This window comes from Haliotis cracherodii, unplaced genomic scaffold (assembly GCF_022045235.1).
Source record: "Haliotis cracherodii isolate W230 unplaced genomic scaffold, xgHalCrac1.p SCAF_7, whole genome shotgun sequence".
NCBI classification, from domain to species: Eukaryota; Metazoa; Mollusca; class Gastropoda; order Lepetellida; family Haliotidae; genus Haliotis; species Haliotis cracherodii.
The window spans coordinates 32,284,203-32,301,934 of NW_027266330.1; the positions used below are offsets into that span (position 1 = coordinate 32,284,203).

The 17,732-nt window shown below is 38.0% G+C and overlaps 1 pseudogene; it reads left to right on the forward strand.

Moving 5' to 3' along the window:
- The window catches only part of LOC139448803 (mucin-22-like), a 62,092-nt pseudogene that overhangs the window by 40,503 nt on the left and 3,857 nt on the right, over nt 1-17,732 (forward strand).

Genomic DNA, 17,732 nt, shown 5'->3' on the forward strand with positions numbered 1-17,732 from the left:
AGTGAGCCACATTTCTGGATCCCATTAATCGCCTCTTACAAGCAGAGTTGTCTTTTATGAAAAGCAATGGTTGCTGAAGAACTAATCTAGCCCTGGTCTTCACGTGATGAAAAACAATAATAAAACCCAGCATGAAAATGAAAGTCCCATGAATCTTACAAAAAGTTTTGATGAGCATTCTTCAGGCACGGTAGTACATATAAGAATACAGGGCTTTTGTCTTTATCTTCACACACCCAAGAAGGTTCTTACTGACTCTCATTATTAAACCTGTTGTAGTTATGGCACTTTTTGAAAAGGGAGTCATCCATAAACTTAAGAACAGATGATTTAATGTCTTGTTTTGTGAAAAAGTGTACATTCTTAACACATTAGTGAGAAAATATGAAAAGGACATTTCCGCCAAAGAACGAGAAAACAGATCTATTTCCATTGATGAACATTTTCTTTCAGCCTGCACTGATGCCGGAATCTCATGTATTGTCACTAGTAACTGTAACTCCTTTGGAATTATTCCTGGTCGCCAGTGTCCAAGTGGTCAGGTTTGCTGTGCTGGTGAGTATTCTGACCTGGTTTGACCTCAAAACATGGGCATTCTTTGCAGGGCATGAACTATTTTCTTTTCAACGCAAAAAAGAAAGCAGCTCGGTAAGCACACTCTTTCATGGCTTCCAGTTGCTGCACCCTGCTAACAATAGTGGCGGAAACAATGTTGACAATTGTACAAAACACCTCTGCTCCCAATAAACAGCAACACTGAACTTCGGCTATGTTTACATGTTAGCTCGACCACACAATGCACTTGTAAAATGGTTCGAGTGACATGATAAAATTGAAGCAATTTAATTAAAAAAAAATAATTTTTTTTTTCATTGCTGCATGGGTTTATGGATACTCACACATTGAATGGATAATGAAGTGGGACCTATTTCAATAATAAACAACCTATTCTAGTGGTGTTGTGTTGTGCTTAAAACGTAAGTATGCCTCTTTACGTAAGGGTGCAGGCAATTAGATTGTTTAGCCCGTCAGTTAGCCCTGTTCGTGGATTTTAGGGCGCCGCTCATTACAGGATTCTTTTTTAACCCATCTCTAATAAAACACAAGATGAGTCTTAATTTCTGCATCTTAGAAACATAATAAAGTTTGCTCTACCCCTTTGTATATTGTAAAAAAAGAATAGTTTTGCCTTGAGCTATTATGGCGTCAAAGCACTCGGGCGTAAGTGCACTGGTGCTTCAGCTGTAACAGTACACGCCAAAACTATTCATATTAAACTGTACTTGGGGATAGAGCAAACTTTATTTCTTTAACAGAGCTGTATTTTCATGACATCAATTGTTCTGTTTCAGATGCCCTTACTTTAGCAACAACGACCGTAGCAACAACGACCGAAGCAACAACGACCTTAGCAACAACGACTTTAGCAACCACAACACTTCAACGTAAGTGGTATGAATTAATATTCAGTCGACTATGGTCAAGTCCACCGACTATGTTTAAGTAGGAAATTCAGGCACTTCTGAATTTGTCTGCATGTATTTCCCAATAGATTTGTTTTGTTTGTTTTTTAACGCCGCACTCAGCAATATTCCAGCTATATGATGGCGGTCTGTAAATAATAGAGTCTGGACGAGACAATCCAGTGATTGACATTATGAGCATCAACCCATGCAATTTGGACACAATGACATGATTCAACCAAGTCAGCGAGTCTGGTCACTGGATCCTTTCAGTCGCCTCTTACAGCAAGCATAGTCGTCTTTTACGACAAGCATGGGTTCCTGAAGAACTATTCCAGCCCGGGTCTTGTTATGTTGAAAAACATAATAATAAAACCCAGCATGAAAATGAAAGTCCCATGAATCTTACAAAAGTTTTGATGAGCATTCTTCAGGCACGATAGTGCATATAAAAATACAGGGCTTTTGTCTTTTTCCTCACATTCCCAAGAAGGTTCATACTGACATTCTTTATTGAACCTGTTGTAGTTATGGCACTTTTTGAAAAGGGAGTCATCCATAAACTTAAGAACAGATGATTTAATGTCTTGTTTTGTGAAAAAGTGTACATTCTTAACACTTTAGTGAGAAAATATGAAAAGGACATTTCCGCCAAAGAACGAGAACACAGATCTATTTCCATTGATGAACATTTTCTTTCAGCCTGCACTGATGCCGGAATCTCATGTATTGTCACTAGTAACTGTAACCCCTTTGGAATTATTCCTGGTCGCCAGTGTCCAAGTGGTCAGGTTTGCTGTGCTGGTGAGTATTCTGACCTGGTTTGACCTCAAAACATGGGCATTCTTCGCAGGGCATGAACTATTTTCTTTTCAACGCAAAGGAACGTTGATGGCGAGAAGAAATAGATGTAGGAATTGAATTTCCATTATGAGATTTGTTTTTTTATGATCCTGTGATTAAGGAATTGTGAATAATTTGATAGGAAAGCTAAACGATCCATACAAATATGTAGAATACCTGTGAATACCTGCTCCTTAGTGTTTGAACTGTCAAGGAAGTCATTTTGAGAACTTCCCAAGACTGATTGTCATTATACAGTAATTTGTTTTAAAATATAATGAAATTTGCCATATTTCTAGTTTGTATGTATAAACCTGTCTATATTTGTTCTTTGTTTTAACTTCTTTGATAGACATTTTAAAGTTGGAGTACTAAGTAAGGATAAGAATTTATGGATGAACAACTTCTTTATTACAATTTAAGAGCAACGTTTTTGGTGACGGTTCACTTGCTTGATAATGGTGTTAGAACCTACACCAAAACGTCGCTCTTTAATCGTAATATAGAAGTTGTTCATCCATAAAGTCTGATCCTTACTTCGTTCTTTATGTTGGCCATATTGTGGATCCTAAGCATAGGTTATGTGTCCGCTGGCATGTTTTTCAATTTAAGAGTGAAAGACATGTCTGAGGCGGGTGTTCGTGTCCAACAAATTATGTATGCCTCTCAGGACAAAGGAATAAGCAATCCTTAAAAAGTTTCATAACCACATGTACACTTGTTGCTCAGCATACGGCATTTAGCAATGTACACCAGTTAAACAAAACGGCTACTGTTGCTCTTCCTATGAAATGTTCGTCCCATGCTGACAGTGGTCGTCAATTCACGTTGGTTTACACGTTATGTTATCATGTAGCACAAGCAGCTCGGTAAGCACACTATTTCATGGCTCGCAGTTGCTGCACCCTGCTAACGATAGTGGCGGAAACAATGTTGACAGTTGTACAAAACACCTCTGCTCCCAATAAACAGCAACACTGAACTTCGGCTATGTTTACGTGTTAGCTCGACCACACAATGCACTTGTAGAATGGTTCGAGTCACATGATAAAATTGAAGCAAATTAATATAAAAACTTTTTTTTATATATTTTTCTATTGCTGCATGGGTTTATGGATACTCACAAATTGAATGGATAATGAAGTGGGACCTATTTCAATAATAAACAACCTATTTTAGTGGTGTTGTGTTGTGCTTAAAACGTAAGTATGCCTCTTTACGTAAGGGTGCAGGCAATTAGATTGTTTAGCCCGTCAGTTAGCCCTGTTCGTGGATTTTAGGGCGCCGCTCATTACAGGATTCTTTTTTAACCCATCTCTAATAAAACACAAGATGAGTCTTAATTTCAGCATCTTAGAAACATAATAAAGTTTGCTCTACCCCTTTGTATATTGTAAAAAAGAATAGTTTTGCCTTGAGCTATTATGGCGTCAAAGCACTCGGGTGTAAGTGCACTGGTGCTTCAACTGTAACAGTACACGCCAAAACTATTCATATTAAACTGTACTTGGGGATAGAGCAAACTTTATTTCTTCAATAGAGCTGTATTTTCATGACATCAATTGTTCTGTTTCAGATGCCCTTACTTTAGCAACAACGACCGTAGCAACAACAACCTTAGCAACAACGACCGAAGCAACAACGACCGAAGCAACAACGACCGAAGCAACAACGACCGAAGCAACAACGACCGTAGCAACAACGACCGAAGCAACAACGACCTTAGCAACAACGACCTTAGCAACAACGACTTTAGCAACAACAACACTTCAACGTAAGTGGTATGAATTAATATTCAGTCGACTATGGTCAAGTCCACCGACTATGTTTAAGTAGGAAATTCAGGCACTTCTGAATTTGTCTGCATGTATTTCCCAATAGATTTGTTTTGTTTGTTTTTTAACGCCGCACTCAGCAATATTCCAGCTATATGATGGCGGTCTGTAAATAATAGAGTCTAGACGAGACAATCCAGTGATTGACATTATGAGCATCAACCCATGCAATTTGGACACAATGACATGATTCAACCAAGTCAGCGAGTCTGGTCACTGGATCCTTTTAGTCGCCTCTTACAGCAAGCATAGTCGTCTTTTACGACAAGCATGGGTTCCTGAAGAACTATTCCAGCCCGGGTCTTGTTTTGTTGAAAAACATAATAATAAAACCCAGCATGAAAATGAAAGTCCCACGAATCTTACAAAAGTTTTGATGAGCATTCTTCAGGCACGATAGTGCATATAAAAATACAGGGCTTTTGTCTTTTTCCTCACATTCCCAAGAAGGTTCATACTGACATTCTTTATTGAACCTGTTGTAGTTATGGCACTTTTTGAAAAGGGAGTCATCCATAAACTTAAGAACAGATGATTTAATGTCTTGTTTTGTGAAAAAGTGTACATTCTTAACACTTTAGTGAGAAAATATGAAAAGGACATTTCCGCCAAAGAACGAGAACACAGATCTATTTCCATTGATGAACATTTTCTTTCAGCCTGCACTGATGCCGGAATCTCATGTATTGTCACTAGTAACTGTAACCCCTTTGGAATTATTCCTGGTCGCCAGTGTCCAAGTGGTCAGGTTTGCTGTGCTGGTGAGTATTCTGACCTGGTTTGACCTCAAAACATGGGCATTCTTCGCAGGGCATGAACTATTTTCTTTTCAACGCAAAGGAACGTTGATGGCGAGAAGAAATAGATGTAGGAATTGAATTTCCATTATGAGATTTGTTTTTTTATGATCCTGTGATTAAGGAATTGTGAATAATTTGATAGGAAAGCTAAACGATCCATACAAATATGTAGAATACCTGTGAATACCTGCTCCTTAGTGTTTGAACTGTCAAGGAAGTCATTTTGAGAACTTCCCAAGACTGATTGTCATTATACAGTAATTTGTTTTAAAATATAATGAAATTTGCCATATTTCTAGTTTGTATGTATAAACCTGTCTATATTTGTTCTTTGTTTTAACTTCTTTGATAGACATTTTAAAGTTGGAGTACTAAGTAAGGATAAGAATTTATGGATGAACAACTTCTTTATTACAATTTAAGAGCAACGTTTTTGGTGACGGTTCACTTGCTTGATAACAGTGTTAGAACCTACACCAAAACGTCGCTCTTTAATCGTAATATAGAAGTTGTTCATCCATAAAGTCTGATCCTTACTTCGTTCTTTATGTTGGCCATATTGTGGATCCTAAGCATAGGTTATGTGTCCGCTGGTATGTTTTTCAATTTAAGAGTGAAAGACATGTCTGAGGCGGATGTTCGTGCCCAACAAATTATGTATGCCTCTCAGGACAAAGGAATAAGTAATTCTTGAAAAGTTTCATAACCACAAGTACACTTGTTGCTCAGCATACGGCATTTAGCAATATACACCAGTTAAACAAAACGGCTACTGTTGCTCTTCCTATGAAATGTTCGTCCCATGCTGACAGTGGTCGTCAATTCACGTTGGTTTACACGTTATGTTATCATGTAGCACAAGCAGCTCGGTAAGCACACTATTTCATGGCTCGCAGTTGCTGCACCCTGCTAACGATAGTGGCGGAAACAATGTTGACAATTGTACAAAACACCTCTGCACCCAATAAACAGCAACACTGAACTTCGGCTATGTTTACGTGTTAGCTCGACCACACAATGCACTTGTAGAATGGTTCGAGTCACATGATAAAATTGAAGCAAATTAATATAAAAACTTATTTTTTAAATATTTTTATTGCTGCATGGGTTTATGGATACTCACAAATTGAATGGATAATGAAGTGGGACCTATTTCAATAATAAACAACCTATTTTAGTGGTGTTGTGTTGTGCTTAAAACGTAAGTATGCGTCTTTACGTAAGGGTGCAGGCAATTAGATTGTTTAGCCCGTCAGTTAGCCCTGTTCGTGGATTTTAGGGCGCCGCTCATTACAGGATTCTTTTTTAACCCATCTCTAATAAAACACAAGATGAGTCTTAATTTCAGCATCTTAGAAACATAATAAAGTTTGCTCTACCCCTTTGTATATTGTAAAAAAGAATAGTTTTGCCTTGAGCTATTATGGCGTCAAAGCACTCGGGTGTAAGTGCACTGGTGCTTCAACTGTAACAGTACACGCCAAAATTATTCATATTAAACTGTACATGGGGATAGAGCAAACTTTATTTCTTCAATAGAGCTGTATTTTCATGACATCAATTGTTCTGTTTCAGATGCCCTTACTTTAGCAACAACGACCGTAGCAACAACAACCTTAGCAACAACGACCGAAGCAACAACGACCGAAGCAACAACGACCGAAGCAACAACGACCGTAGCAACAACGACCGAAGCAACAACGACCGAAGCAACAACGACCTTAGCAACAACGACCTTAGCAACAACGACTTTAGCAACCACAACACTTCAACGTAAGTGGTATGAATTAATATTCAGTCGACTATGGTCAAGTCCACCGACTATGTTTAAGTAGGAAATTCAGGCACTTCTGAATTTGTCTGCATGTATTTCCCAATAGATTTGTTTTGTTTGTTTTTTAACGCCGCACTCAGCAATATTCCAGCTATATGATGGCGGTCTGTAAATAATAGAGTCTGGACGAGACAATCCAGTGATTGACATTATGAACATAATAATAGACCCAGCATGAAAATGAAAGTCCCATGAATCTCACAAAAGTTTTGATGAGCATTCTTCAGGCACGATAGTGCATATAAAAATACAGGGCTTTTGTCTTTTTCCTCACATTCCCAAGAAGGTTCATACTGACATTCTTTATTGAACCTGTTGTAGTTATGGCACTTTTTGAAAAGGGAGTCATCCATAAACTTAAGAACAGATGATTTAATGTCTTGTTTTGTGAAAAAGTGTACATTCTTAACACTTTAGTGAGAAAATATGAAAAGGACATTTCCGCCAAAGAACGAGAACACAGATCTATTTCCATTGATGAACATTTTCTTTCAGCCTGCACTGATGCCGGAATCTCATGTATTGTCACTAGTAACTGTAACCCCTTTGGAATTATTCCTGGTCGCCAGTGTCCAAGTGGTCAGGTTTGCTGTGCTGGTGAGTATTCTGACCTGGTTTGACCTCAAAACATGGGCATTCTTCGCAGGGCATGAACTATTTTCTTTTCAACGCAAAGGAACGTTGATGGCGAGAAGAAATAGATGTAGGAATTGAATTTCCATTATGAGATTTGTTTTTTTATGATCCTGTGATTAAGGAATTGTGAATAATTTGATAGGAAAGCTAAACGATCCATACAAATATGTAGAATACCTGTGAATACCTGCTCCTTAGTGTTTGAACTGTCAAGGAAGTCATTTTGAGAACTTCCCAAGACTGATTGTCATTATACAGTAATTTGTTTTAAAATATAATGAAATTTGCCATATTTCTAGTTTGTATGTATAAACCTGTCTATATTTGTTCTTTGTTTTAACTTCTTTGATAGACATTTTAAAGTTGGAGTACTAAGTAAGGATAAGAATTTATGGATGAACAACTTCTTTATTACAATTTAAGAGCAACGTTTTTGGTGACGGTTCACTTGCTTGATAATGGTGTTAGAACCTACACCAAAACGTCGCTCTTTAATCGTAATATAGAAGTTGTTCATCCATAAAGTCTGATCCTTACTTCGTTCTTTATGTTGGCCATATTGTGGATCCTAAGCATAGGTTATGTGTCCGCTGGTATGTTTTTCAATTTAAGAGTGAAAGACATGTCTGAGGCGGGTGTTCGTGCCCAACAAATTATGTATGCCTCTCAGGACAAAGGAATAAGTAATTCTTGAAAAGTTTCATAACCACAAGTACACTTGTTGCTCAGCATACGGCATTTAGCAATATACACCAGTTAAACAAAACGGCTACTGTTGCTCTTCCTATGCAATGTTCGTCCCATGCTGACAGTGGTCGTCAATTCACGTTGGTTTCACGTTATGTTATCATGTAGCACAAGCAGCTCGGTAAGCACACTATTTCATGGCTTGCAGTTGCTGCACCCTGCTAACGATAGTGGCGGAAACAATGTTGACAATTGTACAAAACACCTCTGCACCCAATAAACAGCAACACTGAACTTCGGCTATGTTTACGTGTTAGCTCGACCACACAATGCACTTGTAGAATGGTTCGAGTCACATGATAAAATTGAAGCAAATTAATATAAAAACTTATTTTTTAAATATTTTTATTGCTGCATGGGTTTATGGATACTCACAAATTGAATGGATAATGAAGTGGGACCTATTCCAATAATAAACAACCTATTTTAGTGGTGTTGTGTTGTGCTTAAAACGTAAGTATGCGTCTTTACGTAAGGGTGCAGGCAATTAGATTGTTTAGCCCGTCAGTTAGCCCTGTTCGTGGATTTTAGGGCGCCGCTCATTACAGGATTCTTTTTTAACCCATCTCTAATAAAACACAAGATGAGTCTTAATTTCAGCATCTTAGAAACATAATAAAGTTTGCTCTACCCCTTTGTATATTGTAAAAAAGAATAGTTTTGCCTTGAGCTATTATGGCGTCAAAGCACTCGGGTGTAAGTGCACTGGTGCTTCAACTGTAACAGTACACGCCAAAATTATTCATATTAAACTGTACATGGGGATAGAGCAAACTTTATTTCTTCAATAGAGCTGTATTTTCATGACATCAGTTGTTCTGTTTCAGATGCCCTTACTTTAGCAACAACGACCGTAGCAACAACAACCTTAGCAACAACGACCGAAGCAACAACGACCGAAGCAACAACGACCGAAGCAACAACGACCGTAGCAACAACGACCGAAGCAACAACGACCGAAGCAACAACGACCTTAGCAACAACGACTTTAGCAACCACAACACTTCAACGTAAGTGGTATGAATTAATATTCAGTCGACTATGGTCAAGTCCACCGACTATGTTTAAGTAGGAAATTCAGGCACTTCTGAATTTGTCTGCATGTATTTCCCAATAGATTTGTTTTGTTTGTTTTTTAACGCCGCACTCAGCAATATTCCAGCTATGTGATGGCGGTCTGTAAATAATAGAGTCTGGACGAGACAATCCAGTGATTGACATTATGAGCATCAACCCACGCAATTTGGACACAATGACATGATTCAACCAAGTCAGCGAGTCTGGTCACTGGATCCTTTTAGTCGCCTCTTACAGCAAGCATAGTCGTCTTTTACGACAAGCATGGGTTCCTGAAGAACTATTCCAGCCCGGGTCTTGTTTTGTTGAAAAACATAATAATAGACCCAGCATGAAAATGAAAGTCCCATGAATCTTACAAAAGTTTTGATGAGCATTCTTCAGGCACGATAGTGCATATAAAAATACAGGGCTTTTGTCTTTTTCCTCACATTCCCAAGAAGGTTCATACTGACATTCTTTATTGAACCTGTTGTAGTTATGGCACTTTTTGAAAAGGGAGTCATCCATAAACTTAAGAACAGATGATTTAATGTCTTGTTTTGTGAAAAAGTGTACATTCTTAACACTTTAGTGAGAAAATATTAAAAGGACATTTCCGCCAAAGAACGAGAACACAGATCTATTTCCATTGATGAACATTTTCTTTCAGCCTGCACTGATGCCGGAATCTCATGTATTGTCACTAGTAACTGTAACCCCTTTGGAATTATTCCTGGTCGCCAGTGTCCAAGTGGTCAGGTTTGCTGTGCTGGTGAGTATTCTGACCTGGTTTGACCTCAAAACATGGGCATTCTTCGCAGGGCATGAACTATTTTCTTTTCAACGCAAAGGAACGTTGATGGCGAGAAGAAATAGATGTAGGAATTGAATTTCCATTATGAGATTTGTTTTTTTATGATCCTGTGATTAAGGAATTGTGAATAATTTGATAGGAAAGCTAAACGATCCATACAAATATGTAGAATACCTGTGAATACCTGCTCCTTAGTGTTTGAACTGTCAAGGAAGTCATTTTGAGAACTTCCCAAGACTGATTGTCATTATACAGTAATTTGTTTTAAAATATAATGAAATTTGCCATATTTCTAGTTTGTATGTATAAACCTGTCTATATTTGTTCTTTGTTTTAACTTCTTTGATAGACATTTTAAAGTTGGAGTACTATGTAAGGATAAGAATTTATGGATGAACAACTTCTTTTTTACAATTTAAGAGCGACGTTTTTGGTGACGGTTCACTTGCTTGATAATGGTGTTAGAACCTACACCAAAACGTCGCTCTTTAATCGTAATATAGAAGTTGTTCATCCATAAAGTCTGATCCTTACTTCGTTCTTTATGTTGGCCATATTGTGGATCCTAAGCATAGGTTATGTGTCCGCTGGTATGTTTTTCAATTTAAGAGTGAAAGACATGTCTGAGGCGGATGTTCGTGCCCAACAAATTATGTATGCCTCTCAGGACAAAGGAATAAGCAATCCTTAAAAAGTTTCATAACCACATGTACACTTGTTGCTCAGCATACGGCATTTAGCAATGTACACCAGTTAAACAAAACGGCTACTGTTGCTCTTCCTATGCAATGTTCGTCCCATGCTGACACTGGTCGTCAATTCACGTTGGTTTACACGTTACGTTATCATGTAGCACAAGCAGCTCGGTAAGCACACTATTTCATGGCTTGCAGTTGCTGCACCCTGCTAACGATAGTGGCGGAAACAATGTTGACAATTGTACAAAACACCTCTGCTCCCAATAAACAGCAACACTGAACTTCGGCTATGTTTACGTGTTAGCTCGACCACACAATGCACTTGTAGAATGGTTCGAGTCACATGAAAAATTGAAGCAATTTAATATAAAAACTTATTTTTTAAATTTTTTTATTGCTGCATGGGTTTATGGATACTCACAAATTGAATGGATAATGAAGTGGGACCTATTCCAATAATAAACAACCTATTTTAGTGGTGTTGTGTTGTGCTTAAAACGTAAGTATGCGTCTTTACGTAAGGGTGCAGGCAATTAGATTGTTTAGCCCGTCAGTTAGCCCTGTTCGTGGATTTTAGGGCGCCGCTCATTACAGGATTCTTTTTTAACCCATCTCTAATAAAACACAAGATGAGTCTTAATTTCAGCATCTTAGAAACATAATAAAGTTTGCTCTACCCCTTTGTATATTGTAAAAAAGAATAGTTTTGCCTTGAGCTATTATGGCGTCAAAGCACTCGGGTGTAAGTGCACTGGTGCTTCAACTGTAACAGTACACGCCAAAATTATTCATATTAAACTGTACATGGGGATAGAGCAAACTTTATTTCTTCAATAGAGCTGTATTTTCATGACATCAGTTGTTCTGTTTCAGATGCCCTTACTTTAGCAACAACGACCGTAGCAACAACAACCTTAGCAACAACGACCGAAGCAACAACGACCGAAGCAACAACGACCGAAGCAACAACGACCGTAGCAACAACGACCGAAGCAACAACGACCGAAGCAACAACGACCTTAGCAACAACGACTTTAGCAACCACAACACTTCAACGTAAGTGGTATGAATTAATATTCAGTCGACTATGGTCAAGTCCACCGACTATGTTTAAGTAGGAAATTCAGGCACTTCTGAATTTGTCTGCATGTATTTCCCAATAGATTTGTTTTGTTTGTTTTTTAACGCCGCACTCAGCAATATTCCAGCTATATGATGGCGGTCTGTAAATAATAGAGTCTGGACGAGACAATCCAGTGATTGACATTATGAGCATCAACCCACGCAATTTGGACACAATGACATGATTCAACCAAGTCAGCGAGTCTGGTCACTGGATCCTTTTAGTCGCCTCTTACAGCAAGCATAGTCGTCTTTTACGACAAGCATGGGTTCCTGAAGAACTATTCCAGCCCGGGTCTTGTTTTGTTGAAAAACATAATAATAGACCCAGCATGAAAATGAAAGTCCCATGAATCTTACAAAAGTTTTGATGAGCATTCTTCAGGCACGATAGTGCATATAAAAATACAGGGCTTTTGTCTTTTTCCTCACATTCCCAAGAAGGTTCATACTGACATTCTTTATTGAACCTGTTGTAGTTATGGCACTTTTTGAAAAGGGAGTCATCCATAAACTTAAGAACAGATGATTTAATGTCTTGTTTTGTGAAAAAGTGTACATTCTTAACACTTTAGTGAGAAAATATGAAAAGGACATTTCCGCCAAAGAACGAGAACACAGATCTATTTCCATTGATGAACATTTTCTTTCAGCCTGCACTGATGCCGGAATCTCATGTATTGTCACTAGTAACTGTAACCCCTTTGGAATTATTCCTGGTCGCCAGTGTCCAAGTGGTCAGGTTTGCTGTGCTGGTGAGTATTCTGACCTGGTTTGACCTCAAAACATGGGCATTCTTCGCAGGGCATGAACTATTTTCTTTTCAACGCAAAGGAACGTTGATGGCGAGAAGAAATAGATGTAGGAATTGAATTTCCATTATGAGATTTGTTTTTTTATGATCCTGTGATTAAGGAATTGTGAATAATTTGATAGGAAAGCTAAACGATCCATACAAATATGTAGAATACCTGTGAATACCTGCTCCTTAGTGTTTGAACTGTCAAGGAAGTCATTTTGAGAACTTCCCAAGACTGATTGTCATTATACAGTAATTTGTTTTAAAATATAATGAAATTTGCCATATTTCTAGTTTGTATGTATAAACCTGTCTATATTTGTTCTTTGTTTTAACTTCTTTGATAGACATTTTAAAGTTGGAGTACTATGTAAGGATAAGAATTTATGGATGAACAACTTCTTTTTTACAATTTAAGAGCGACGTTTTTGGTGACGGTTCACTTGCTTGATAATGGTGTTAGAACCTACACCAAAACGTCGCTCTTTAATCGTAATATAGAAGTTGTTCATCCATAAAGTCTGATCCTTACTTCGTTCTTTATGTTGGCCATATTGTGGATCCTAAGCATAGGTTATGTGTCCGCTGGTATGTTTTTCAATTTAAGAGTGAAAGACATGTCTGAGGCGGATGTTCGTGCCCAACAAATTATGTATGCCTCTCAGGACAAAGGAATAAGCAATCCTTAAAAAGTTTCATAACCACATGTACACTTGTTGCTCAGCATACGGCATTTAGCAATGTACACCAGTTAAACAAAACGGCTACTGTTGCTCTTCCTATGCAATGTTCGTCCCATGCTGACACTGGTCGTCAATTCACGTTGGTTTACACGTTACGTTATCATGTAGCACAAGCAGCTCGGTAAGCACACTATTTCATGGCTTGCAGTTGCTGCACCCTGCTAACGATAGTGGCGGAAACAATGTTGACAATTGTACAAAACACCTCTGCTCCCAATAAACAGCAACACTGAACTTCGGCTATGTTTACGTGTTAGCTCGACCACACAATGCACTTGTAGAATGGTTCGAGTCACATGAAAAATTGAAGCAATTTAATATAAAAACTTATTTTTTAAATTTTTTTATTGCTGCATGGGTTTATGGATACTCACAAATTGAATGGATAATGAAGTGGGACCTATTCCAATAATAAACAACCTATTTTAGTGGTGTTGTGTTGTGCTTAAAACGTAAGTATGCCTCTTTACGTAAGGGTACAGGCAATTAGATTGTTTAGCCCGTCAGTTAGCCCTGTTCGTGGATTTTAGGGCGCCGCTCATTACAGGATTCTTTTTTAACCCATCTCTAATAAAACACAAGATGAGTCTTAATTTCAGCATCTTAGAAACATAATAAAGTTTGCTCTACCCCTTTGTATATTGTAAAAAAGAATAGTTTTGCCTTGAGCTATTATGGCGTCAAAGCACTCGGGCGTAAGTGCACTGGTGCTTCAACTGTAACAGTACACGCCAAAACTATTCATATTAAACTGTACTTGGGGATAGAGCAAACTTTATTTCTACAATAGAGCTGTATTTTCATGACATCAATTGTTCTGTTTCAGATGCCCTTACTTTAGCAACAACGACCGTAGCAACAACGACCGAAGCAACAACGACCGTAGCAACAACGACCTTAGCAACAACGACCTTAGCAACAACGACCTTAGCAACAACGACTTTAGCAACAACAACACTTCAACGTAAGTGGTATGAATTAATATTCAGTCGACTATGGTCAAGTTCACCGACTATGTTTAAGTAGGAAATTCAGGCACTTCTGAATTTGTCTGCATGTATTTCCCAATAGATTTGTTTTGTTTGTTTTTTAACGCCGCACTCAGCAATATTCCAGCTATATGATGGCGGTCTGTAAATAATAGAGTCTGGACGAGACAATCCAGTGATTGACATTATGAGCATCAACCCACGCAATTTGGACACAATGACATGATTCAACCAAGTCAGCGAGTCTGGTCACTGGATCCTTTTAGTCACGTCTTACAGCAAGCATAGTCGTCTTTTACGACAAGCATGGGTTGCTGAAAAACTATTCCAGCCCGGGTCTTGTTATGTTGAAAAACATAATAATAAAACCCAGCATGAAAATGAAAGTCCCATGAATCTTACAAAAAGTTTTGATGAGCATTCTTCAGGCTCGATAGTGCATATAAAAATACAGGGCTTTTGTCTTTTTCCTCACATTCCCAAGAAGGTTCATACTGACATTCATTATTAAACCTGTTGTAGTTATGGCACTTTTTGAAAAGGGAGTCATCCATAAACTTAAGAACAGATGATTTAATGTCTTGTTTTGTGAAAAAGTGTACATTCTTAACACATTAGTGAGAAAATATGAAAAGGACATTTCCGCCAAAGAACGAGAAAACAGATCTATTTCCATTGATGAACATTTTCTTTCAGCCTGCACTGATGCCGGAATCTCATGTATTGTCACTAGTAACTGTAACTCCTTTGGAATTATTCCTGGTCGCCAGTGTCCAAGTGGTCAGGTTTGCTGTGCTGGTGAGTATTCTGACCTGGTTTGACCTCAAAACATGGGCATTCTTCGCAGGGCATGAACTATTTTCTTTTCAACGCAAAGGAACGTTGATGGCGAGAAGAATTAGATGTAGGAATTGAATTTCCATTATGAGATTTGTTTTTTTATGATCCTGTGATTAAGGAATTGTGAATAATTTGATAGGAAAGCTAAACGATCCATACAAATATGTAGAATACCTGTGAATACCTGCACCTTAGTGTTTGAACTGTCAAGGAAGTCATTTTGAGAACTTCCCAAGACTGATTGTCATTATACAGTAATTTGTTTTAAAATATAATGAAATTTGCCATATTTCTAGTTTGTATGTATAAACCTGTCTATATTTGTTCTTTGTTTTAACTTCTTTGATAGACATTTTAAAGTTGAAGTACTAAGAAAGGATAAGAATTTATGGATGAACAACTTCTTTATTACAATTTAAGAGCGACGTTTTTGGTGACGGTTCACTTGCTTGATAATGGTGTTAGAACCTACACCAAAACGTCGCTCTTTAATCGTAATATAGAAGTTGTTCATCCATAAAGTCTGATCCTTACTTCGTTCTTTATGTTGGCCATATTGTGGATCCTAAGCATAGGTTATGTGTCCGCTGGTATGTTTTTCAATTTAAGAGTGAAAGACATGTCTGAGGCGGGTGTTCGTGCCCAACAAATTATGTATGCCTCTCAGGACAAAGGAATAAGCAATCCTTAAAAAGTTTCATAACCACATGTACACTTGTTGCTCAGCATACGGCATTTAGCAATATACACCAGTTAAACAAAACGGCTACTGTTGCTCTTCCTATGCAATGTTCGTCCCATGCTGACACTGGTCGTCAATTCACGTTGGTTTACACGTTACGTTATCATGTAGCACAAGCAGCTCGGTAAGCACACTATTTCATGGTTTGCAGTTGCTGCACCCTGCTAACGATAGTGGCGGAAACAATGTTGACAATTGTACAAAACACCTCTGCTCCCAATAAACAGCAACACTGAACTTCGGCTATGTTTACGTGTTAGCTCGACCACACAAGGCACTTGTAGAATGGTTCGAGTCACATGATAAAATTGAAGCAATTTAATATAAAAACTTTTTTTTTAATATTTTTTATTGCTGCATGGGTTTATGGATACTCACACATTGAATGGATAATGAAGTGGGACCTATTTCAATAATAAACAACCTATTTTAGTGGTGTTGTGTTGTGCTTAAAACGTAAGTATGCCTCTTTACGTAAGGGTACAGGCAATTAGATTGTTTAGCCCGTCAGTTAGCCCTGTTCGTGGATTTTAGGGCGCCGCTCATTACAGGATTCTTTTTTAACCCATCTCTAATAAAACACAAGATGAGTCTTAATTTCAGCATCTTAGAAACATAATAAAGTTTGCTCTACCCCTTTGTATATTGTAAAAAAGAATAGTTTTGCCTTGAGCTATTATGGCGTCAAAGCACTCGGGCGTAAGTGCACTGGTGCTTCAACTGTAACAGTACACGCCAAAACTATTCATATTAAACTGTACTTGGGGATAGAGCAAACTTTATTTCTTCAGTAGAGCTGTATTTTCATGACATCAATTGTTCTGTTTCAGATGCCCTTACTTTAGCAACAACGACCGTAGCAACAACGACCTTAGCAACAACGACTTTAGCAACAACAACACTTCAACGTAAGTGGTATGAATTAATATTCAGTCGACTATGGTCAAGTCCACCGACTATGTTTAAGTAGGAAATTCAGGCACTTCTGAATTTGTATGCATGTATTTCCCAATAGATTTGTTTTGTTTGTTTTTTAACGCCGCACTCAGCAATATTCCAGCTATATGATGGCGGTCTGTAAATAATAGAGTCTGGACGAGACAATCCAGTGATTGACATTATGAGCATCAACCCACGCAATTTGGACACAATGACATGATTCAACCAAGTCAGCGAGCCTAGTCACTGGATCCTTTTAGTCACGTCTTACAGCAAGCATAGTCGTCTTTTACGACAAGCATGGGTTGCTGAAAAACTATTCCAGCCCGGGTCTTGTTATGTTGAAAAACATAATAATAAAACCCAGCATGAAAATGAAAGTCCCATGAATCTTACAAAAAGTTTTGATGAGCATTCTTCAGGCACGATAGTGCATATAAAAATACAGGGCTTTTGTCTTTTTCCTCACATTCCCAAGAAGGTTCATACTGACATTCATTATTAAACCTGTTGTAGTTATGGCACTTTTTGAAAAGAGAGTCATCCATAAACTTAAGAACAGTTGATTTAATGTCTTGTTTTGTGAAAAAGTGTACATTCTTAACACATAAGTGAGAAAATATGAAAAGGACATTTCCGCCAAAGAACGAGAAAACAGATCTATTTCCATTGATGAACATTTTCTTTCAGCCTGCACTGATGCCGGAATCTCATGTATTGTCACTAGTAACTGTAACTCCTTTGGAATTATTCCTGGTCGCCAGTGTCCAAGTGGTCAGGTTTGCTGTGCTGGTGAGTATTCTGACCTGGTTTGACCTCAAAACATGGG